This window comes from Pteropus medius, unplaced genomic scaffold (assembly GCF_902729225.1).
Source record: "Pteropus medius unplaced genomic scaffold, Ma_sr-lr_union100, whole genome shotgun sequence".
Lineage (NCBI taxonomy): Eukaryota > Metazoa > Chordata > Mammalia > Chiroptera > Pteropodidae > Pteropus > Pteropus medius.
The window spans coordinates 32,875,787-32,901,576 of record NW_024349800.1 but is presented as its reverse complement, the minus strand read 5'-3'; the positions used below and the strand labels follow the sequence as shown (position 1 = coordinate 32,901,576).

General features: G+C 33.6%; 1 protein-coding gene across 13 annotated transcripts in view; it reads right to left on the bottom strand.

Annotated features, from left to right (window-relative positions):
• NRXN1 (neurexin 1) overlaps positions 1–25,790 on the bottom strand; it is a 1,007,449-nt gene that overhangs the window by 622,525 nt on the left and 359,134 nt on the right. The window lies entirely within an intron of this gene.

The window sequence follows — 25,790 nt, the reverse complement described above, 5'->3', positions numbered from 1 at the left end:
AAATTCAATTAATTTTTAAGTATCACTGCAAGAGCTCTGATCAGAGAAAACAGTTCTGTGATATCTCCAGGGCATGAATCTGGTACCATAAATGCATATTGGACAGTTCTACTCTGCTGGCAACAATGGATTCCAAAGTGTTTGCAACATTTTCTCTATTCAATTGAGGCATTATTTTATTTTCCGTGAGACATTTATATTCAAAGATCTTCTCAGTGAAAAGCCAAATATTTTCATCACTGAGAAACCATAACAATTATGTAGTGAGGGGAAAGCAAAGCAGAAAATAGAATTTGGTCTAGGAGTAAAGAGATATCTTATAGAACATGTGCATTTTTTTCTTTCTGGATAAAGGGAGCAGTGGTAGAAAGCTTAATGGAGTCAGCTGGATTTTTGATTCATTCCTCAATCGCACCAAGCAGATGGTAGGGCTGTTATGAGACTGGTAAGAATTCCAGCACCTCATCATGGGAATGGTATATAAATGAAGTCTCAACATTTTCTATATATATCAGTCTTTATCATATTTAGGGGTAACAATACAAATCCCACTAGATGCTAGACAGATCAAACAGAAATGTGGCTATTTGGAAAGAAGTCTTCTCCCACTGATAAAGTGAGTTTAACTAAAGAAAGAGTGTGGGCCAAAAGCTCCCTCAACTTCCTAGGCAATGATGGAGTTGTGCCATAAAAAATGAGACAGTATGGTCTGCCTGCTACATACTGTTAGTGAAGACTAGTGCTCAGGCCAAACCCACCACATTCTGAGGCAGAGTCATAGCAAAGACAACTCAAACCATACTTGAGGGTCCTTCCCATTCATATGCTCTAAATATTGGCTGAACACCTCACAAGTGTTAAGCCCAATACTAGTCTTTAGGGATAATGCAGTGACCAAGGCTGATCTAATTTCTGTCTCTGAAAGTTTACAGTCCAGGTGTCTGCTTCCCTGGTCAGTTCAATATGGTAAGTGGCTTGATATTGGGAGCCAGTACAACTGAGTAATTCTGATATACTGGAAAAAAAAAAAAAAGGCAGGCTAAAATACGAATTTAGATCATAAATTGCACTGGGGGCAATTATTCACCTTTTAAAATCTGAAAATGGTTTCTGAAAATGGTTAGTGATACCAATCTTTTAGGATAAAATTATATAATGCCTGTACAGGTATCTAGCAGTTAGTAGGCATTAGAAATGATAGATGTCTTCCTCCTTGTCTGCCTAATGTGATAAATGTAAAAACGAAATGATCTAAAACAAATAGTATATGTCATTACAAAATCTAGAATATTTTAAGATCAGAAACAGAACAAGGATGCCTATTATCAACGTACTGTACTTGAAGTCCTAGTTAATGTAGAAAGACAAAAATATATAAGCATTATAAATAATAGAAAAGTAAAAATAACATGAATCAGACCATCAGATCTATTTTAAAAAAATATAAACAGATCTATAGCTTTGATGAAATTTCAAAATAAATCTCAATTATTTTTTTCAAATGAATGTGAAAGGCTTATTCTATAAGTCCAATGGGAAAACTAAGAGTCCGAAATAGTCAAGATATAACAGACAAATAAGATAAAGAAAATTTCCTGTGTAAAGATGGACATTTATTAGAAAATTATGGTAATAAAGATAATATGCTGTGTTGAAACTAATACAATATTGTGTGTGAGCTATATTTTAGTAAAAGTCTTTAAATAAAGATAATGTGTTAGGATAGACAAAAGGGGGAGAATAAAGATAATCAAACTAAAAATAATTTTAAACATAAGTGAAAATGATTTATATCAAGTCAAGCATTGCAGATAAGTGAGCAAAGTAAAGATTAATCAATAAATGGTGCTGGGACAACTGGTTATCTATATGAATAAAGTGGAATTGGATCTTTACATAATTTTGTTTACAAAAATCAACTCTCCATAGACTAAGGATATAAATTAGTGAGGCAAGTCTGCAAAATTTTTGTAAAACAAGATATTGAAGTATATAAGGATTTATTAAGTAGGCATTAAAAAGCACTAATAAAATATTGATAAATTCAACCACATTAAAATTAAGAATATCTGTTCATAAATAATAATCTAAAGAGAGTAAGAATCTAAATTAAAAATTGGGAGAAAATATTTTCATATTATATTAATTAACAAAGGAGTACAATTCAGGATATGCAGTGTACTCTGATAAATCAATGTGTGTATGCGGGGGGGAAGAATAACAATGGAAAATGGACCAAAAAAATGTATAGTAGTTTCATAGAAAATTTTAAAGAGGAAAATAGGTGTATTTATGAATAAATGAAAACATGCCCAATCCTATGTGTTTTAATGGAAATTCATCGATCAAACTACGTTCAGATATCATTTCATAGCCATGAGATTAACAAAAACAAATTAAAAGACTGGAAAATTCCAGGTTTTAGAAAAGCTGTGGATAAACAGTAATTCTTATCCACTGCTGATGAGAGTGCTAATGAGATGAAAATTGACCAACTATAATAAACACTATTTGGCATTATACAATCCCATGGGAATTTTACTTGTTATAAAGGTCTCAGTCCTTAGAAAATGGTTACCATAAAGAACATTCCCCACTCCTTTCAGTTCATTTTTCTCTGCTTACATTTCTGATCATTTGATGATAGGTAGTCAACTGAAATACAGTTTATATACATGTGCATGCATCATATATGGGTGATCCACTTATCTGAAAATTATATTTGCAAAAGTTTCATCCCCACTGACTATTCAGAATAGGTCTCTGAGCCAAAGGGAGTTTCAGAGACCTTTGTCTAGCACTAAACTTCAATTTACATCATTAGTGAAGTGAGGCCCAAGAAGTTTAAATGACTTTTCAAATTTAGAAAGTGTGCCAGTAACAGAAGCAGGACTAGAACTAAGTCTTTCTGAGTACCTTTAAATAATTAAATAATAAAGCTTGGGGACTTGAAGAGGTTTGGTATAGTTAAAAGGCTGTAGCATTTTATTTGAGTGGTCTCATATCATTCCAAGTCTAAGTCAGAATGAATCTTGACAAAAGATTTGTTTGTGACATAATATGACAGAGTCAAAGGGAAACATTAAATAGTTCACAATTCGCTAGACGGCAAGCTTTTAAGATACATGAGTGTTGATGACTTTAACACTATGATATTCCCATTAATTAAAAATTAAAATACAGTATCATTCCTTTTGTATAGTTTAATTTTAAATTTAGGTAATTAAAATTTGCATTAAATACAACCACATAGTTTTGGAAAAATTCACTCTATAAATATGCCATTACCTTAAAATGTCATAAATGAGACATGAATCTAAGCAGGAAAAATATTTTTGCTATCTTCTTTTTCATGAAAGAATATGCATACTATGTGAAAATACATAAATCATTTTCTATAACATAAGATGATTATATGTCCTGCAATTCTTTGTCTGCTACTGTATAGTTCATTAATTTTGTGTTGTCATATGCAAATAGGAAATAGTATAGTTATATACTATTTATAGCATAAGCCTATATAAGCTTTACTGTTAAACATTTAAAGAATGGGTCAATGTCCATTTGAAAATATAAGTCTCAAATAATGTGCACTTCTAATGTGCTAAAACAATAAACATCAAAAAGAAATTTGATCCACAGCAATATATATTAACAAATATTTATATTTAGGATACATAAATAATTTATAAAAATTACAAGGACAAAATAACTGGACAAACCAACAGGAAAAAGACAAAATACTTGAACAGAAACTCCATGATAAAAGGATTTCCATATAAAAAGATGTTCAACTTTATTAGTCTTCAGAGAAATAAACAAAATAAAACCACAATGAAATATCAAAACATTACACAATAAATAAAATAAAAGCACAAAAAGTACTAAGCGTTAGTGGGAAAGTGGAGGAACTAGAACCTTCATGTATAACTGGTGGGAACTCAGTTTTTAAATTGTTTATCGATATCTTTTAAAGTTGAATATATACCCACCCTACAACCTGGAAATTCCACTTGTAAGTAAACACCCAACAAAAATGCACACAAAGATCATGGAACGACATATCAGGATGTTTACAGTAGCACTGTGCATAACAACCTAAAACTAAACAATTCCGAAATGCAGTCAATAGCAGAGTGGATAAATAAGCTGAGATTTAGTCATACAATGAAATAAACAGCAATGAGAATATGTTGTCTACAACTGCATGCAAAAATATGGATAAATCTCAAAATAAAAACACTGAGTTAAAAAAAGCCAGACACAAAAGAGAACATACTTATGATTCCTTTTACATAAAAATTTTAAAACCAAGCAAAACTAATCTCTACAGTTAGTTCTAAGTCAAGATAATGGCTAGCCTAGGTAGAGATGGAGGGGGCGCTAATGAGGTAGACATTTGGAGTGCTGGTAATGTTCTGTGTGAATTTGGGTGTTAGATATCAGCATGCTTTTCATATACACAAACCCAAATTACACACGTTTGTAAGGTTTTACTATATTTTAATGATTCTAAATTTGTGTTCAAACCAGAGGAGCGGGAAACACGTTTGAGGTAGAGACCTGTTTCATCTATTTTTCTACTTTAGAAGTCAAAGAATATTTTAGTCAAAACATTCTTGCCTAAATAAAAGTACACACTAGAAGTTTATATTATTAAATTAAATAATAAGCCTGGCTGTCTCTAACTATAAAGATAAAGCAAGTTTAGAAAAACATAAAAGGAAATTCTGTCTATTGAAAATCACATCAGGTTAAATCCTCAGTCCCTAAGAAGTTTAACAGAAAACAGTATTGTTTTAATTGCCACAACCCTATGTAATTTAGAAATTAAAACAATCAATTGATTACTATAAAAAATAGCATTATTTTAAAGTGAGAAAAGTCATTCGCCTTAGAGATTTTTCTAACTGATGTAATATTGTAAAACATTATAAAATTCCTAAATATGACTCAACCTATGTAAATTCTGAGGCTCATTTCTATTGCCTAAAGCAAGAAATCAAGATTTATAAAATATTCACTCTTCAAGGTTTTATTTAGTTTTAGGTAAACCTCAGGGCAACCAATCTGGAAATAAGTTATTAAGCATCCATCAGATAATTCCAAAAAATAGGTATACTTTTAATGATGATATGCTTGAGGCCATTAAATATGAAAGCCAAAGAAAACTTAGATATTACTTAGTCTCCTGCCTTCCTTTATTACAGGAACAGACTAAGGCCCCAACAGTTAAAATTATGGTCACATAACTAAATGGAGTAGAATCAAAATATAACCCTTGCCATCTTGATTCCAAGTTCATGCTCCTCTTTATTTCCCAAATATTGCCATGAAACGAGCCTCTAATTCATGACCAAAAATTAAATGTAGCTTAAAGTTGAAGATATTTTTTCAAAAAAAAAAAAAATTAGATATGGTCCCAAACTCTAGTACAATGATTTTTCAATTCTATTATGCAACTGATTTGCATTTGTTTAAGTAACTGCAGGTGTTGGGAACAAAACAGGCCACTCTATGCCTGTCTGGGCTAATGATCAGTCAGTTCTGTACAGATCACATAATACACAGGGAAAGTACTAAACAAATACTCTGGCATTCACCAGGTGTGCAATATTGCAATTTCTGGGCCTGCCTCACACTCACCTCCCAACAGTGGAATCTATGACAACTAGACTGTAGCATCATATAATCTGGAAAAACCAGTGACACAATCAAAATAAAAACATAGGTTGGTGAATACAGACTACAAAGAATCTCCATATAAACTTATGATTTCTTTGTGTACATTTAATGATTACTTAAGGAAGAAGTAAATTATATAATACATAATTATAGAAATACAATTATATTTATAGCAGATTTATAGATATTCTGCATTTATAGACAATGCTCACCTATAAAATGGATATGGAGCAAATGATTTCAAGTATGAAGTCGCCTTATTATCAACTTGGTCTGTGCAAATATATACTGAATAATTTGTCTCTGTAACCATGTTCTAAAGAGTGGCCAATTTATAACATGCTGCTTTCTCCCTAGAAACAAAATGAGGCTGCCTCTAATTCTAAAAATCTATCACTTGAGTTTTCCAAATATTTTGCTCATATAGTAAACTGGTTGACATTTATAGAATGTGATTTTTTAAAATAGAAACAAATGGTCCCACTTCGGAAAGCAAATGCAGAGTAGAGGAGAACTTCATAGGGAAGATAAAAGTTTTAGTTACAAATTAACTGCTTAAAACATATGATCTTTTAAGACCTGCTACTTGAAGTGTGGTCTGGAGGAGAGCATGACTAGCATTACATGGAGCTTATGAGAAATGTTATTCTTGGGGCCAACCCCCATCCTCAATCTACTGATGCAGAATTTGTGTTTTAACAAGATCCCCTGGGTGATTCAAGTACACATTTAAGTGTAAGACTCCAATTGTTATAACAGATTCTAGATTACTATGATTTAGAATGTCTTCTAAGAATTATAAGGGAGGATTTTTGTGTGTCTATCACATCTGAGTTAATTATTAAAAACAAAACATTTTGATATCGTGGAACTTTTCTTAAGAGATAAACATACAGATAAGCTACGTTGTATCTTTTGATTGGAAAAACAAAGCTAAAAATAAAAAAGACTTGGTGAGATCTGGTCAAAGTATAGATGTGTCAAATATTTATTTAATATGCATCCCTGCAGAGAGTCAAGCCGTTAAGTCACTGGAGGTAATATCTGAATTTTTATTCACAATCTGTTTCACCTTTAGGCAATATTACAATAAGATTCTCTGTGGGTTTGGAAACTTAGTACTACTCTTCTGGATAAATCAAGAGGGTGTATTGCTCCTGGTACAGTCTAACAATTCATAATTATTAGTGAATATGCTTAATGAGGTTCGTGAAACTGCATATATGTCTCTCTAGAAACACCTTGGTTCATCCACTGCTGCAACTGAAAACAAACTCTCATGAGTTCTGGATGCGACCTGACTCAATGAAAACTAATGGGCCTGAGCTATCACATTTCTACTTATTATAGTTAAGTGAATTTGGAACATTTTAAAGTCAATAAAACCTACCAACGGGGGAAATATACACTGCTAAGTCAAAGTCTACTGTGTTTAAAACAAGAATGACATTTCCTTAAAACTAAACTTATCTTGGAATCACTAGCATCTTAAATAGAGATGGGAGTAAATAAACATATGATTAGTGTAATGAAGAATTATGCTGGGATGAGAAGGGAAGTACCCCTTGCTTCTTAGGAAACTCAGCTAAGGCTTTCGTTTTGCTTTATTTTATTTTTTCATTTTTCAGATAAATTGCTAACTCTTTATTAGAATAATGCAAAGTAGTAAGTCAGTATATACTGAGGTAAGTATAAATTAGGAATACTTGGATTGTAGAGTGCCATTCTTTGCACTAGGAGAAGAAGAAAAATGATGCTGGATATCCATAACATGTCTTTGCTCTTAAGACACAAAGAGCATTGGATCCAAAAGACACACATGTAAAGCACCTAGTAGTAAAACTGGAATTGAGAAGGAGATTCATATTCATTCAGACATCATTCCTTTTACAATTATACATAAGATGCCCACAATTTGGAGGCACTATTCTAGGTATTACAAATAGACCAACAAATAAGGCCTTCAGAGTCTCCAACTCTCAGACTACTGAGGGAGGAATAATAATAAATAAGTAAAACAGTCATATGTGACACTGAGCAAACAAATGAGTCCAGTGAGAGAGTAAGAATGACTGGGCCAGAGTGATTGATTTAGGTGACTAGAAAGCTCTCTCAGCCAATGGAATTTAAACTAAGACCTGAAAGCTGACAAACCACTCGCAGGAAGATCTAAGTAAAGAGTTTCTCAAGCATATAAAACTCAAAGTGCAGCTTCCTGAAATGAGAAAATATTTGGCTTATTTCAAGAACAGAGAAAAATACAGTGAGCATTGAACACTTTAGTAAAATAGGGGCAATGTGGAATGTGATGAGATCTGAGGCTAGGTTATGAAGGGTCTTCTCAATCTTGGTCAAACTTTTGGACTTTATTTCATGTACAGTGGAAAGCTACTGGAGTATTTTAGGCTGAGGGGTGACATTTTTTACATTCCCAAAATATAAGTCTGGCTTTTGTGTTAAGATTGAACTCTGGGTAGGTATGGGGCTGGTAGCAAGGAGACCATCATTTATGAAGTTATACACAAGGATTGTGGTCTATGGAGTCATACACACCTGGGTTCAAAACTCGCTCTCACACTGTGAGCAGGTGGATAATCACTTTAAAATCTTAGTTCTCTCATCAGTAAACAGAGGCAATAGCACTAGAACCTATCTGACAGGGTAGTTTTGAGGATCAAATAATATTATATGTATAGTATGTATGTGTATATAGTAATTTATTAAAGAGTCATAATCCATGGCATATACTCATGGTATATAAATATAAAAGAGTATTTATTATATTTCTTTGGTTGCTGCTTTCAAACACACACTGTCACTTCTTTTCTCCAACTCTTAACAATATCTTGGGCAGAATCACTATATTTCTGTCCACTTCTGGTCACTGAAAACTCAGGCTAATTTGTAACTTTGACCTAACTTTTGACATAAATTTCATCTCCCATCTTAGTCTGAGTTGAAGAAGGGATGGAAGATATGGCATGGATGGATCTAGGCATCTTCTTACCACTTGCCTTAAGATGTGGCCCTTCTTGCATTTTCCAAATATAAGAAAGAGGAGCAGAGAAAGAAAGAGATTCATATGACTCAACCTGCTTTATCCTTCAGCTCTAATCTTCACACAATATGCCATAGCATCTGGCTACTGTAATCCTCTGGTCTAGCAAGTGTCCTTCTTGTGAGTAATACTGGCCAGATGGCTCAAGCCCCAGCCTAAGTAGAGTTTCTGCTTGACTCACAGAATCTTAAGCATCCTGGCTACACCAAATATTGAGAGTGCAGGCTATACTCCTGTTGTCATCTCTTTCCACCCTGCCAGTTCCCTTCTTCCCTCCAAAGAAAGGCACGGGGCAGGTCAGCAAGTCTGATATATGCATTTCCATTCATCAGGAATCTGGAATGCTGGCCTTCCTTTTTCGTAGGCATACTCAGGCTGCACATGTGATTCTACAGTAAGTAGTTTGTTTCCCCAGTTAGCTTGGACAAAGGAAGCACACTTCTTGAACAGTACATTTTCATAGAGCCTATGACATGGTGCCTCTTTTTTCTCTAATCTCCTGTCCCTCAATGATTAGGTACATAGGGAAGGTGGGAAGTGGGGAAAGGGAGAGTGTGTTAGGGGTGGTTGAAGGGTCAGTTTTGCTGTCTTCTAGTAAGTGCTGAAGGAGAGATAATTTGGCTAGTTTTTAGAAGTTCTCTTTATAGTGGAGGTTACTTTAATTCTTGTTTCTGGGGAGTCTAGTCAACAATTCTGCAAGGAAAATTTCTCCCGAACATGCCATTATGTATATAAAGTCATACTTGGCATATATGGTGGGCAATCAATTATTAGTTATTATTAGATTATTAAAGTAACTACTACATTTAAAAGGATTATCCAGTTTTTTAAAAAAAATCAGCTTTTTACCAAAGCTTTTGTTAACTAGAATATCGTTATACCCAACACCCTAATTCTAAGAAAATTTTGGTTAATAAGGTTAACAGAAAGAGATGGAAGTATTACAAATAGCATAAAAGAAGGGAAAAAAATATATATGTCTGTTGATGATTTATCCTTTTAATCAGGTTGGTACCCGGATGGCTTGCAAAATAATTTCATAAGACTTTTGTGCTTTTTTATTATTTTTGTTTTTCATCCTCCCAGGGAAAAACATTGAGCTAAGAATCAGGAGAGCTGAGCACTTGTTTCTACTTAGCCTCTTTTCAGCTCTCTGCCCTTGGCACACCACTTAGCCTCACTGGGCCTCATTTTCTTCCCTAGTGAAGTCACATGGCTGAACTAAGTGGTCTCTGGTGTTGACCATTCTTGATTTACTGAGCCACTGTTTCATTGATTCACATTTGATAAACATTTACTGAGGCACAACTCTGTGCCAAACTCTATTGCTTTCCTGCTGTCAAAATCAGTCAACATGCTAGAGTTAAAATGTCTTTCAAGATTTCTAATGGTTGCTGCTTTTAAAAGGGACTTTCCATAGCAACCTCTGTCTCTTTGGGCTTTCAGAGCTAGTTTTCCTCTCATACTGTAAGGACTTAAAAATTGAGAAAAACAAAGGGTGTTTTGTTCGTAGTCTGTCAGAAATAGCTTTCTATTCTGATCACCTTTCTTCCTTAATCCTGAAAAGAATATCTCAGACAGATTTTCTGATCCTATGTATTCTGGGGTGTTAAAAATATGTATTTATTATTTTTTCTCCCAAATTTAAGGTAGTTATCCATATAAATGCAATCCTAGAATAATAAAGTATTTTAAGAGAAAGTGGATACTACTTAATATAAGTTTATATGTTAATTTGGGAGTATATATAGTCTCCAATAAAAGTATAGAAGTATCAGTCAATAATGACTACTGTTTTCCTATGGATAGAGCCCTTAATTTGGAATTAGGATCCCTGGGTTCAGTACTCTACGGTTGGTACTGTATGACCACAGGCAAATAACTATAGCTGAGTCTAAGTTTCCTTCCACAATGGCTATAGTCATGCTGTCATGCCACACTTTCAAATTTTTTTAAGAATAAGGACCTGTAATATAATAATTATAGAATTACTATTATTAATTATATACTGATTCCATAATCTCTCTTCAACCTACCTCTCAGAGTTGTGTTGAAAACATCATAAATCAATATTGTCTAGGTAAGCATTTCTCATCCCAGGTCCCTCATCTGATTTGAATACTATTTTTTTCAACTTTCCCAAGGGTGGAATAAAACTAGTACCTTTCTAGATACATGGGAAAGAAGTTAATTCATTATGTACAGTAAAGTTCTTAGGGCTTTATTCCTTTCCTGATACCAATAGAGGTCTAGCCTAAGTGCAAACACATAGAATTTATCAGAAAGATTTTGGAAATAGCTCACAGAATAAAAGGAGTCATTGAACCACCACGTCTTAAAAAGGAAGGAACACAGGGAAGGTCTAAGCTCCTCACAGCAGCATTCCTGGTCTCCTCTGGGTCTGCATAACTCATGTAACTTGATAACAGTGAACCCCAGATTCAAAGTACTCCTTTCAAGTTCTGAATTCCCTAAAAGAGATTAACTCTGATTAGCTCAGCTTGTGTTAGTCAAAAGTCTTTACTCCCAGATCAGACTTTTATGATTGGAGCAGGGAAAATAGCAGGATAAATTACAGATATGTGGAGGTATCATTGTGACAGAACAGCCTACTCATTGATTGACACCTTTTTGTTAACAAGTTTTGTCAGCAAGTTAGTATTGGGGCCTAATATTAAAAGAATACACTTCCTAGGATGTAAAGAATTGTTACAATTTCCTTTCTGGTTTTACCTGTGATAAAAACTTAGGTTCTGAGGTCCAATGTTGAAAAAAAAAAAAAGACACTGGATGACTAATGACTAATTTTATTTGAACTGTGAAACTTTAGAAGAAATTTCAGTGAATCACAGTATTATAAACTGAGAGCTGGAAGAAGGAGACTTATAAAGATTATGAGATTTTCTCTGGCACCTACAGCTAGGCACAGGTGAAGCTGGGACGAGAAGCTGAGGTTGATTGCAAATGGGGATGGTCATCAGAATCAACTGGAAAACTCTTTTAAAAATCATATTTGTAGCACCCATTGCCGTAAGTTCTACTTTAATAAACTTAGGGTGGTGCTCTTGATACTTTATTATTACTTTTTAGTTTCTATTCATTTCCAGTAACCAGTTTAGCTTGAAACTCAGTGTTTTTTGGTAAAGTAGTAGGACTTCCTTCAATTTATTCTCTGCGGAAAAAAATCCATTTCCCAACAAACGGCACAAAATGTGAGATAAAATATAAACGAAACAATCAAAAAGCAAAGCGCATTCTAACATTTGGTTTGGAAGTAATTTGATTGGTGAGAGAACATTCTGGCCAGACTGAATAATATCACCTCTTATATCAGTAACTATAATTCACAACACATCCATTCACTTCTCACAGTAAGAATTCTCTGTTCTCAAGGATAAGACACATTTCCACATTCACAGGCTAAAAAGGCTTTTTTTCCCACTTTCTACTTGTTGTAAGTAAACCAAATACCCTTTTGAAACAAGTATTTTCTTTCTAAAGATCATCTGCCTTGACACTACATGGCAAGGACATGTGCTATATTTTATATCCCATGATATAAAAAGTTGCCTCTGTTTCTATTCCCCATACTAGATGTCTTCCCCATGAAGAATTTGTAAACCTATAAAAGTTAAGGAGATCTACTTCAAGGACTTTTGAACATTTCTTTCCATTTCCTCGGGATTCACATACAATATATCATCCTTCTATTTGCAGCACACTCTTCTATTTTTTATAGACATAGAAATTGTTCTAAATTAATTTCATAATTCAATAATGGCTTACCACTCAAATTTTAAAAAAGAACACAGATTTAGTTAAGCCTTTTCATTTTACAAATAAGAAAACTATGACCCAGAGAATAGAAGAGATTTGGCAAAAACCACAAAGCTTACAGATGCCTCAGACTAGAAATTGGATTTCTGACTAAAGCCTATGCTATCTCTACTACATTTTCCTGCATTTCTAATGCTATTTTGGATAGGCTTGAATGGACATCTTCACAGTTTCAGAGGAAAGAAAATATTCATTTTGAAGAATATAGGAGTTCGTTTTTTCATCATGACATTCAATCCTAATTTAATTTTTCTGATACCAATTTCATTGCTTTATAGTTTTCATATAACCAAATATTACTATTATTTTTCTCAGCTACAATCCCAAAGTGAAACAATTATCTCAACTACCTCACCATATTTGCAATAATTATATTAACCTTCTGATCATCAAAATTAGAATTTTGTCAGTTTTTTGATATATAGTATCATAATAAGCCTCTGATTCAAATGTGCAGATATTCCTACTTAAAAACAGACACTGCATTTTATTTTAAATTGATAGTATTGCTCATGATGTGGAAAAAATGCTATATCATTTTACAAAAGATAAACATAAATTGAATACATGCAACTATTTTTACAAGAAGCTAATTACTGGCTAGGTATATCATACTGAGGCAATATAATAAAATGCTTAATATTCACAGTGGTTTTCAACTTGGCATCACAATGAAATCACCTAGAGAGCCTTGAAAGATATTGATGCCTGGGTCACACTTCCCACCACAATATTCTTATTTAATTGGTCCAGTATGTGGTCTGGGCATTGGGATTTTCAGATGTTTCCCAAGTGATTCTAATGTGCAGACATAAAGAGAATCAAGGATTTAGAGAGATATGATAGACGCATTTATTGTGTAATAGTCATGCCTCTATTTAGTTTTAATAATGTGGCAAAAGTTATGGGTCTTTAAGTTATAATTTACACTTTAGATATGACCTGACTGTGTATCATATTGCTTTACATGTGCATATTGCTTGAGTAATTAATAAGCAGTTGGAAGAGTTCATCTTATAAATTAGGAACACTTGGGTGCATTCCCTCTCCCTCTCCCTTTGATGATGCATTATGTGACCGACCTTTAGAAGCATCTAATTTTAAGTCACAGTTTTCTTTGTAAGGGCCAATCTTTGTGTAAAATCATATGAATGAGTACTGAGCCCTTTCAGATAGTATGGAAAGCTGAAACCTGTGTTGATGTTCCACATCTTGTTACCAATTCGATCACATTTAGACCAACACGGAAATGTCCAATTAGCTAAATTCAATTATTTTTAAATTTAAAAATGCAGCCAATCTCCAAAACTCTCATTATACAAATATATAAGTTTTAAATATTTCTGGCAAAGTCTAATGCATTCAAAGAAAGCAAATGCTCCATTTAATCCTTAAAAGCCTGTGTTCTTTATTTGCTGGTTAGAATAAAACCTGAAGCTGAAGAAAGGAATATGGAAGTTAAATACGTCACTTAAAAAACAAGGATAATCTACTCTAAAAAGAAAGTCATGGAAGGAAATCTTGGGGAAAAATAGATTAAAAAACAAAACAAAACAAAAAGATGCAGAACAAGAGCTAGCCCTGATATAGTTAACAGGAAGAGCTGATGCCCATTCATCAGAAACTTCTTTTTGACAGGCTCATCTTTCTTTAACAACGTTGACACTACTCTACAATGCAGGCTGAAATTTTAAATGTGTAAGTTCTTCTTCCTTCTTCTAATAGACAAATGCACAAAGGATTGATTTTTGCTGCTCTTGCTGCTGTGTCTTAATAAATAATCAGCTCAGGATTTTAACCAAGTCAAATGCTGACTAAAAAGCCTCCTCATGAAAAGCCTTTAGTAAATTTTTGCTTGTGTTTTCTTTACATGTATTTTGGTTTGAAGACAAAGAGTTTCTTCCCCATTTCCCTCATTTGCTGTTGCCTGTTTAAAAAGCAGGCTATGTGAATGCCGAAAAGAGAGAAAATGAAAGAGTGGGCAGGTGGGTCAAGATGGAATGCCCCTGGCTCTGACAGGCCTTATGAAGCTCTTAATTGGAAAAAATCCTTTATTCTTCCACCTTCAACTCAAGGAAGACACAGAAGCAATCCTTCAGTCTTTCCTACTTCAGGTCAGAGTCCTTTTTACACTTGGCACACAACCTAGACACATCAGGATTCTGTACAAATGGAAAGTTGTATGCTTCCAAACAATTTGAGTGCATTCTGTAGTTCTTTAGTCCCGTGGGCTGCCTTAGCAGATTTGAGGCATCTCTTAGGGCAGTGGTTTGAAAGCTTTGAGGTTTTCTTGGCGACTGGGAAGAATAATTTGACTTCTCTTGGAATAGGATCATATTCAGCAGAAAAGATCTGCTGTGCTCAAGGTCATGGACCTTGGCTCTGTGGATATTCAGTTATTCAGCAGAATAGCCGTTCCAAGCCTTCAGAACATTCTGATGCTGCTGCAGGTGTTGTCTGTGGAGACCTCCCTAACAGACACTGGGTTTTTACATCTTTATGTCCCCTTCTTGATGCTGTCTGTTCTGCTTTCTGACAACCACATTCTCTTTATACTTATATATATGTATGCAATACCAAAGATATTAACAGAAATATTCCCATGAAATCAAGATCTATATATATATATATATAAATGACTAAATACTTAAAGTGTCTAAGTAGATTTTTTTAAATTGATGCATTTCAAAGCCTTATGTCTTAAACATCATTTTATGATGTATTGTTTGCAAAATAAGCCATGGAAGCCCTGAGGAATTAATTAAATGACCAATTAAAGAAAACTATTAAAGACCTACTACATGTGAGGCATTGTTAATTGTTTTGAGGAAAACAAAGATAAGATGATCTATTTTATAAGATGGTCACAATGCAAAGAGGATACAAGGCATATAAAAGGCCATGGAAATGAAAAAGAAGAGATTATTTCCAAAGGGGATTTGGGTGGGGAGAAAGGCATTCCAGGTGAGTAGACAAAGATGAGTGAAAGTTTTGAGGTGAGAAATCAAACAATTAATGAAATTTGACTAGAACTAAGGTGGCATGAAAAAGACTAATGGCAAATGAAATGAGACTCTTTGGTTCAGGCTGAATTGTAAAAGGCCTTGATAAAGGGAGGTGGCATTCTTGTTATTTTTATCAAGAATATCCACCTGAGAGTGAATAGTGAATAACTGATTGGCATGAATTTAGGAATAACTGCACTTAATTTTTGTTATGATTATAATAGTTTGAATAATGCAGTCTACCCGACACGAAGGTAATAATTTCAATGTAAAATTAAGGACAGTAAAGCATTTGGAAAGCACTATTCAAGTTTAGTTCGGAGAGGGGAAAAACAGATGAATGGTCCATCACAAGATATTTTTATTCCTATTCCCTATCAAATAGGCAAACATTTGTGAGGAAAAAGGATTTATGTAAAGAGAGTTTACTTAGCATTACCTGCCAAGGAAGATACTGGTTTAACTATTTGATGAAACAAAGCTAACCTATATTATATTCTAGTAAGTTGTATTAAAACTGATTGAAGAATATAATAAAAAGCCTTTAGAGTTTTAAAAACTACCATTTTGAACATATAAGAAATCACGGTGCAAGATACTCTTTAAATGAATGCCAACTTTTCTTATAGAATAAATTTAACTGCAAATGAATACAGAGCCCTATACACATCTTCTTTTGACTTTGTCCCTGGTGTTGTGGTAAAGAGCTCAGTTTCTAGAATAACAAGAGACAAATCACCACTCCATCACTTATTAGCTTTATGATTGGGGTCAAGTTTTACTCAGAAGTTAATCAGTTACTGTTTATAAAATTATTAGCATAGGATCTGTCCACAAATGTCATCTGATTCTCCTATACATAATTTTTATTTGTTTTTTAATCTTTTAAAATTAATTCCCTTAGAGCTTTACTTCATGGCCCGCTGCTTTTATTTCTTGATTAAGAAAACATTCCCCTCCTCAAAAATTATAAAGATATTTTCCTCTCCTTTTTCTACTATTTCTATATTGCAGTCCATTTATTGTTTACTGATATGAATAGTATATGAGATGAACCTAATTTTACTTTTCCATACAGATAATCAGTTCTTCCAACACTATCTATTAAATATTGCATCTTTCTTCACAGTTTTTAAAGGCATTTATCACATACTAAATAAACTCCAAATGTACTTGATTTCTAGCCTCCATTCTTCTCCACACACCTGTTTGTTTCTGTGCCAGAACCAGACTGTTTTAATTATAGTCATTTCATAATACCTTTTAATACCATGTTGCAAAGGTACCCAAATTACTATCTTTCTCAAAAAATTAGCCTTTTATGCAAATATATGCTTATATATTACCTTTAGAATCAATCTGTCAGGTCCCCAACCCCTCTCTTCAAATTGAGACTATGAGTTAAATTTCCCTAAATCTATAATTTAATTTACAGCTTGAATCATCCAATCCAGGGGTGCATGGTTTATCTTCCACTTGTTTGGGTCCTCTTTTATATCCTTCAGTAAAGTTTTATTATTTTCCTCATGTAAATCTTACATAGGCCAGCATTTTTAATGTTTGGGTAAGTTTTTCATATTCCTAAAAATCTTCATGCAGGTAAAAATATCATAACTACTTAAACACCTCATTCACTTAATATACACAATAATTTGAAAGAAAATCCCATCAATATTTTTGCTAAGTAACTGAACTAATAAGAAAAATATTTATTCTTTATTATTCTTTTGGGTCTAAAAAGAAGAGCTTTTATCACCATACATACAAATGCATCTTGAGAGCCATGAAGCTATACTATTTAATATTATGTCTATGGCAAGAAACAACTATAAATATCAGAAGAAACTATTAAAAGTAAAAAGTAATAAGAAAAATAAAACACATAATTTAACTAAGAACAAATAAGCAGCCCCCATGGGGCTAATCACTATAATTTACAGTCAAAAAGGACTGCACCATCTTGATAGATGGCTATCAGTTTTAAATTCTTACATTTACAAAATGAAATAAAATTTTCTTCCTCACTAGTGGACATTCTTCCCTCCAAGTCTGATCTTTTCATTCAGTCTATCCTCCAGGTTAAAGGAAAATAATTCTTCCCTATTACTCACCAATAACAACCATGAGGGATATAAAATTTCATTGAAAGTCAAATAGCCGCCTTCCTCCTACAATTTTACTACAGAGATCCAGCACTTAACACATAAACTCGGAAAATAAAAATGCTGCAATTTAAGCCAATTTAAGATAATGGGGCAGCATCTACAGGTTTGTTAAATATAAACATTTTAAAAGCATAAATAAATTTCTTGATTTTTATGTTGTAAAGAACATGCCAAATATAGGTACATTCCAAATGTGACCCAAAATAAACATTCAAAGCCACATCCCAGAAAGTGGTATTTTTTTCTATAAATTATATAGAAAAGTGTCTCTAATTTTCATTTTGAAAAGAAAATAAATAACAGAATTAATAAAAAAAAATAACAGGGTGTCTCCCCTGGAATTAACAGCACCTGGATCTCTCTATCTCTTTAACAGGCTTTATTTTCCTATCTATATAGCATTTTTATAACCTAAATTGTGAAATACTTATTTATTTCCTCATCACTCATTAAAGCATGACCTCGCTGACAGCAGGGGTTTTTGTTGTTGTCATGGTGCTCATTCACCACTGCTTCCCAGGGTCTTTAACAGTGTCGAAGGAGGCACTCAGCAACTATCTGTTGATCGAATTATTTATGATAGCTTAATTTACATTTGTACAAGAGCACAAGAACTAAAAAACTAACCAACTATGGTATATAATATACCTGAAACTAATATATCATATGTTAGCTATATTTCATTAAAAAATTTGTAAAAGAATTAAAAGCTAACCAAATAAGCTATTTCAAAAATATAAATGGAACTTTCTGTCATTATCTATGACCTTTCAGAAAGAAATTCTTTACTATGCTTAAAAATAAAAATCAAATTTGATTATAGAACTAAAGAAAGCTACTGCCTGAATGTGACTTTAGGAATATTTTTTATTTATGTGACTCCTTGTCTAAGAAGGGAAAACAGATATTAATCACACATTAAACGAATCATTAAATTACTTGTGTTTAAAGTGCCACCAAGAAAGGAAAACTGAAATGTCCTTGAGGGCAGATACTCAAGTGGCACTGGGAAGATCTTCTCTGAAAAGAAATATCTCAATTACTGGAACCTAAAGAAAGAATAAGATGAACAAAATAGAAATAAAGTTGACGAAAATTTCTGGAAAAAGAAAAAAAGAGTAAGAGTTAAGGCACATGGAAAAGGCAAGGGGCATTCTAGATATCTACAGAGATATCTACAAAGTTCTAAAGCCAGCTAGATTTTGGCAAATTCTAAAACCTGAGACCTGAGACGTACTAGAAAAGAATCAAGACAAAACAGGTGGAAGGCAGCCATTCTATTCTTCTCATACTGAATTAGCGGGCCAGAGTCCTTGGAATTTTCTTTAACTTTCTTGCACCCAGCAGCACTCTGCCCCAGCCAGACGCTGCATCAGTAACAAGTGGAAACAGGAACTACTCTGAAACTGTTGATATGTTTAGTGACAAGAGTAACTCATGGTTGGTGGGCAATGGCATTTTGTATTCAGAAAGTCTGAAATTCTTTAGATAGCTTTCCAAATTTCATAAGCACACTGTGATATGAGAGATCAAATTGAGGTGAACCAGCTCTTCAGCTGCAAAGATCTGAGATCTTCCTATAGGACAACAAAAGGGAGCCAAACTTTATCAACCTATTTTAACACTAGTGAAACAAAATAGGTTTAGTCAGCTGTGGAAAACTCAGTTTTCTTATGTTCTTCAAATTCCATAATTCTTCCTACCTCTGTACTTTTCTCTGACCTGTCCCACTGGCCACATATTTCCAGAATCATCTCAAGTTCCATCACGAAGATCCTTCTCTATTTCATCCAACCCTCCTCTGACCTCATTCAATATTTTATAACTTGTATCATACAATCCCTCCCTCAACTGTATATGATTCCTAGGAGAAGGGGAGAAAGAGGGTAGGAGACAGAGAGAAAGACTAAAAATGTGAATACGGAGTATTTTTCTAAAAAAGAACATTTCTAATAATATAAAAGACCGATTCAAGGTCAAGCATTATATTCTTTTAGTAAACATTTTTCGGTCTGATCATTCTGTTTTAATATTTTTCTATAGAAATCTGTATAATAGGAGTTCCTCTTGAATAGTTACTTGCTAAACAAATCATCTATCAAACACATATCAATTTCAGACATGTTTACTTAGGTCATTCTCTAGAGACTGTCCTAAAGAAGAAAAAAAGTAGAAACATATAGATAGTAGGCCAGGGAAAAATATATATATTGTTTCATTATTAGCCAGTTTTGAAAGGCTCATATTTCTTATTCTAGGTGCTCAGGATATATATGAAAATTGTTAAATTCTTAAATATTATTAAAACCAGTTCAGAAAAATTCCTTGGCCCTCCAAGAGAACACAGGCGAAGAACATGAATTTTAAAAAATCTATGGAATTGAAAATTAATGATCAATAAATCTATGAAAAATTATACAACTTTTTAGGCATTCAAATAAATACATGGGAAAACAAAAGTAAAATGTCTTTGTGTTTGGCTTACAATATGCAACACTGGTTGGGTGTAATAAGACAAGCACTAACTAGTGAAAATACAAAGTGGTACAAACTATGAGAAATATAAATTGGCAATTTTTAAAGACTCAAACAAAAGTTCTACCCTTGTCCTAATAATTCCACTTGCAAATAACACATTTAAGAAAAAAAATCAGAAACATGAACAACAATTTGTATATTAAAGTGCACATTCCTAAAAATTCAGGAAATTTGAAATAATTAAAATATTCAGTTACTGGGAAATTGTTAAATAATTTATAAAACAACATTAGGATGGAATCTTTTGCTGTCATTACAAATTATGTTTCACATTCTAATGATGGGGGAAGAAAAATATTCCCCACATAAAGCTAAACAAAATTGCATTCTAAATTATAAGATTACACAAATTGCATTCTAAATTATAAGATTACAATTATATACACATACACATATAAACATATTTCTGGAAAGAAATAAACCAGAATGTTACCATTTCTGTTATATCAAAGTGTGTGTGTTTCTTTCTTTAAATCTTTTTGTATCTTCCAAATTTTCTATAATGAGCATTTTTTATAACTAGAAAAAAGTTAATAATATTAAATCATTAATTTAGATTCATTTTGCCATGTCCATGAATTATTCTACATAAACAGCTCCCTTTTACAAGTCAAGCCAAAGAGATGCCAAACCAGATTGGGCTCTACAGAGACTCAACTGCCAACAATGACATAATACAAAACCTCCCACAGAGACCCTCTTCTCTTTCACACAATACTGTATTTTTTTTTAGCAATGTTTAACAGTTGGAAATGCTGAGAAGCTACAGATGAGAACATTAACAGAAAGTATTTTCTATCACACTTTGTCAGGGAAAATCCCTTAGTAGATCTATTTCTGAGTTATGTTTTTACCCAGGCTGACAAAATTTAAAGCAGAGTGTATAAAACATGTATGTGTGACCATCTTTCTCTACCAAATGGAATTCACTTTGGCTATCACACTGATAAAGATCTTTTTTCTGAGCTTGTCCTACATATGACCCTATATTTGCAGAATGTGAGAGACTGCAAGTAGCAAGTGGCCTAAAAAGACGGTACCAAAACAACTACTTCTCTTAAATTGACCAGGAATACCAAAGAAATAGCCTGATGATAATTTGTAATCCTTTATGGTCTGTAATTCAAGTATACTCTTTGTATCTAACCAACAGACTTAATGGATCGACAAAGTTCTTAAAAACCCCAAATGGCCTTATTGGTTCAGCAAACAGCTTGCCCTTTCTCCTACTCCACTGTAATCCATTATGCTGGACTGAGAAGCCAAAGGCTTGTTTAAACAGATGGGTCCACTTTCTGTACAGAAATGGCCCTCACCTTCACAGTCCACCTATGCCTTTTGTTGCTGAGACCATCTTTTCAGGGGCTGCTCTTTTATAAATGTATAACCATGTAAATTCTCAAAACTCATGGCCTCTGAGTTTTCCTCGTTAGTTAATCAGAGGTCCTCTCCCTCAGATCCCAATACCTCTGTGCTGGGTCAGGTTTTCTCTGCTTTACTCAGTGGTGAATTCATCATAATTTAACACTCACTCAATCTGAAAGTCTTTCTTTTCCCTTTATCAAACTACTGGACTGATGAACAAGAGTTAGGATTTGTATTCAAATTTTAAATAGTCTGAATTGTATACTACTGTTTGAGCAGGGTTGGGGTCCTCATTCAAGGACAAGAAAACAGAATCAGGCACAAAAATACATGCACCCACACAAAGAAATCACGACTAATTTCTAGATATGCCAGATCTCTTCCTTCTGAGACTTCTCTAGATATTTGTGAATATGTTAACATAGGAATGCCTCCAGATTATAATTTCGCTTCCTCTTCTTGCAGAGAACACTCTACAGCTCCTAAAACTTCACTAAAGGTAGGTGCAAATGAGGAGTCCCATGAGAGGATCAAATTAGAAATTTCTGTTTTCAGAAATGTGCTAATTAATTTACCAGGTAGATTTATTTTGCTTTTTTACTGTGTCAGTCTTTCTATGCTTACAGGATGTAAGGGTCTGTTTTGGCCAATGACATTGTGACTTGTGGCTAAATTATTTAAATGCGAAATCTGAAATCATGTCGAATGGGACTATTAATACATATTGCATTACTTGATTCCTAGGATGATTATACGCAATCAGAGAAAAAAGGATTTATATATCATTGTTTGAAATGTCTTACACTAGAAGGTAAGTAACTCCTTTGGGGCAAGGAAATTTTACTGACCCCTAGCATCTTCCTGGCACACAATACAAATTTCACTGATTAGGAACTGATATGTTTGATGGATGGAAATGAATCTCAGATGCCATCACTGACCTTGCTCCGTCCCTAAAATGGAGAAAATGTGGTCATCTACATTTTCTCTAATAACCACAAGTGGTCTACATCCAGATTAAAATAAAGTGGACACTGGTGGCATTTATATTTATCCTCCAGCTGTTTCTGTCTCCCAGTTTTATCAATTACAATCAGAAATGCTCTCATTCCTGAGGAATTTGAAGAACTGCCTCAATTGTGCACTGCCCTCTGGGTGTTCCGATATAATATAAATGTCTACTGTGATGATACTGTTACTGAATTCTATTTAAGCGATTGTAAGGTAGTCAGAAAAGAGATTCTAATACAAAAAAAAAAAAAGAGAGAGAGAGATTCCAAGTGTGAGGCCCCTGCTTTGTGATACCAGACCTTGTCATTGCCTTTAAATATATGATAAAATATGATTTCCATCAGAGCAAGCAGTGTATGGCTCCTGACGTCATGTGATAACACAGCATATTGTGGAGATGTCAACACAGTTCTCAAAGGATGATTCACTTTCTAGTTCTACGCTCTCTTACCCTGGATCCTCATAAGAACCTGCTCTGAAATTTAAACATCGAATAAAAATGCTTCCAAACAATTAATATTACAGCAAACATTCCAATAGACCTATCGGAGGCAGCCAAATATTTCACCACCCCTGTCTTTAATGTCAGGTTGCTTTTTTATTCCAGAGGTCAGGAAAACAAACACTCTGTGAGCTCATTATGTGCATGCCCAAACAAGCAGAAAAATAGGCACCTTTCCAAATGCCAGACAATAAAACCTAGGATTTTTCTTTGTACCTCACTGTAATTTGGGTGATAAAACACTTGCTAATACAAGCTATTAAAACAAACCAACAAACGGAAACCAGTCTCTCAGAGTCTATTTTAAAAACCCCTTACTGTGTTCTTAATTAACTCTTGATTTATAAACCAAAAAATGTCAGTCAAGATGTAAAGTTATCTTTAGTACCAGCTAACAAAATTTTAAGATCCTGAATATTTGATGAAAAAAAAAAGAATAAACATAAGTAATAAGCAACTCATTTTAGCCAACACTATGGAATCAATACTGAATGGTAGAAAACTACACAATAAGAATCCATTTTTCTATGGTTTCTGGTATCTAGTGAATTAGAATATAGTAAACTTTATTTGGCAAACAGAATTGTTCTTTCAACCACAGCTTCTTTCAATAACTGGTAAGAAACAAATCGATATTCATAACAATGACGCAAAAACATTGTAAAGTCCTGAGAATTAGATCATGGAAAATATAATTCTGAGTAATTTTATTGTTAGGCTTATTTCATTTTTAATTCTTTTGAAATGAGTGATCTGTGTGTTGTGTATGTGTATAGTAATTCTCTCCTCCATGGAAACTCTCTGACCTGTTGAAAAATAAAAGTTGACTATCTTTAGGAGCATTTCTAAAGAAAAAAATATCTCTATAAAGTAAGGAATGAGAACTTGCTGACAGAACACGTTCTCTTCCATTTCCTCCCCTCCCCCAGCTCCACCCCTTCTTTTTTCCATCACTCACAATGATAGGATTAGTACAGCTTGTACTGGGGCTTTAGAACTACAATAAACAAGGACAATTTTCTGGTCCTAATTAACTCCTGTTAAAATAGGCACTGCACAACAATAGCCAACCCAGAGTTGCAGTGAAAAAACAGCAACAACAACAAACCCTACCATTCTATTCATAATAAACCCTATTTAAATGAGCAGATTATTAAGGTCTTTATGAGTTGCTCTATGGCCACAGGGCAGGTATCTTGGCCTAGAGTGACTGAGGGTTTGCTGCAGACACTTGCAGGCTGAGCTATCAGCAGAATGGCTTCCTATAAAATCAGAGGTGGCATCAATGGTTTACTACCTTTCTATTTCATTTTTTCCACATTTTTCTTCTATAACTGACACCACTGATCATTTCCACCCTTCACTGAAACATTGCCTTCTTTGACCTTCAGGTCTCTGTATTCATGGCTTTGCCTCATTTGTATCTTTAAAAAATGTTTAATGGAGTTTTTGAGGTATAGTTTACACATAAATTCACTCATTTTAAGTGTGTAATTCAATGAGTTTTGGTAAATTTACAATGTTATGCAATCATCATCACAATGTAATTTTATATTTCCACTATACCAAAACAAACTTGTGTCCATTTGCAGTCAGTCTTTGTTCCCATTTCCAGGCAACACTAATATTTCTATCTCTTTAGATTTGCCTTTTCTAAATAGTTAACATGAAATCATATACTGTGAGGTCTTTTGTGTATGATCTTTAAATTAGCATAATGCTTTTGAGGCTCATCCATGTTGTAGTACAAAGCATGTAGGGTACAATAGTACTCCACTGCATGGGTATACTACATTTTGCTTAGCCATCCACCAGCTGATAGACATTTGAGTTGTTTCTACTTCTTGCTATTATGAATAATGCTACTTTGCTATTAACATCTATGTACAAGTTTTTGGGTGTTGTGTTTTCATTTCTCTTGAGAAGGTACTTAGAAGTGAAGCTGCTGAATCATATGTTAAATTTATGTTTAACATTTTAAAAACTGCCAATTTTCCAAAGTTTTACATTACTACCAGTAAGCAATGTATGAAAGTTTCAAATTCTCCTTGTGTTCATTAACACTTGTTATTATGCCTTTTTGATTATAGGCATCTCAGTGGTGTATCTTCCTATTGTTTTAATCTGCATTTTAATCTGTTTAGGATGTTGACCATCTCTCATTTATGTCTGTTTTCTCTTTTTTAAAATTCCTCTTCTTTTTAAAATTCTTTGATTTTTTAAAAAAATATTTCCTTCTTTCTTTATAACCATTTCCTTATCCACATGGGTCATGTTGACTGTTGCTTACATGTAATTAACTCCCATATCTAAATATCTGAAACATATGGCTCATTCTCAATCTATCTCCACAAGTTGCTCAGGTCACATTTTTATTTGAGAAAGAGACAGGGAAGCGTAGTATTAAGTTTACACATAAATAATATAAAGAAGTTCAAGTTTACCCTGATTTAACATATAATTACTCAAAGTAGTAGTATAGGGGAATCATCTGGATTCTAGGTAAATGTGTTGACCATATGATCAGATTTTCCTACTTTCCTATTGCCTCATGGATAGAATAGGATTCGGAAACACTTTAAATTTAGAACCCAGATGTCATCACTATCTTCTCCACCTGCATC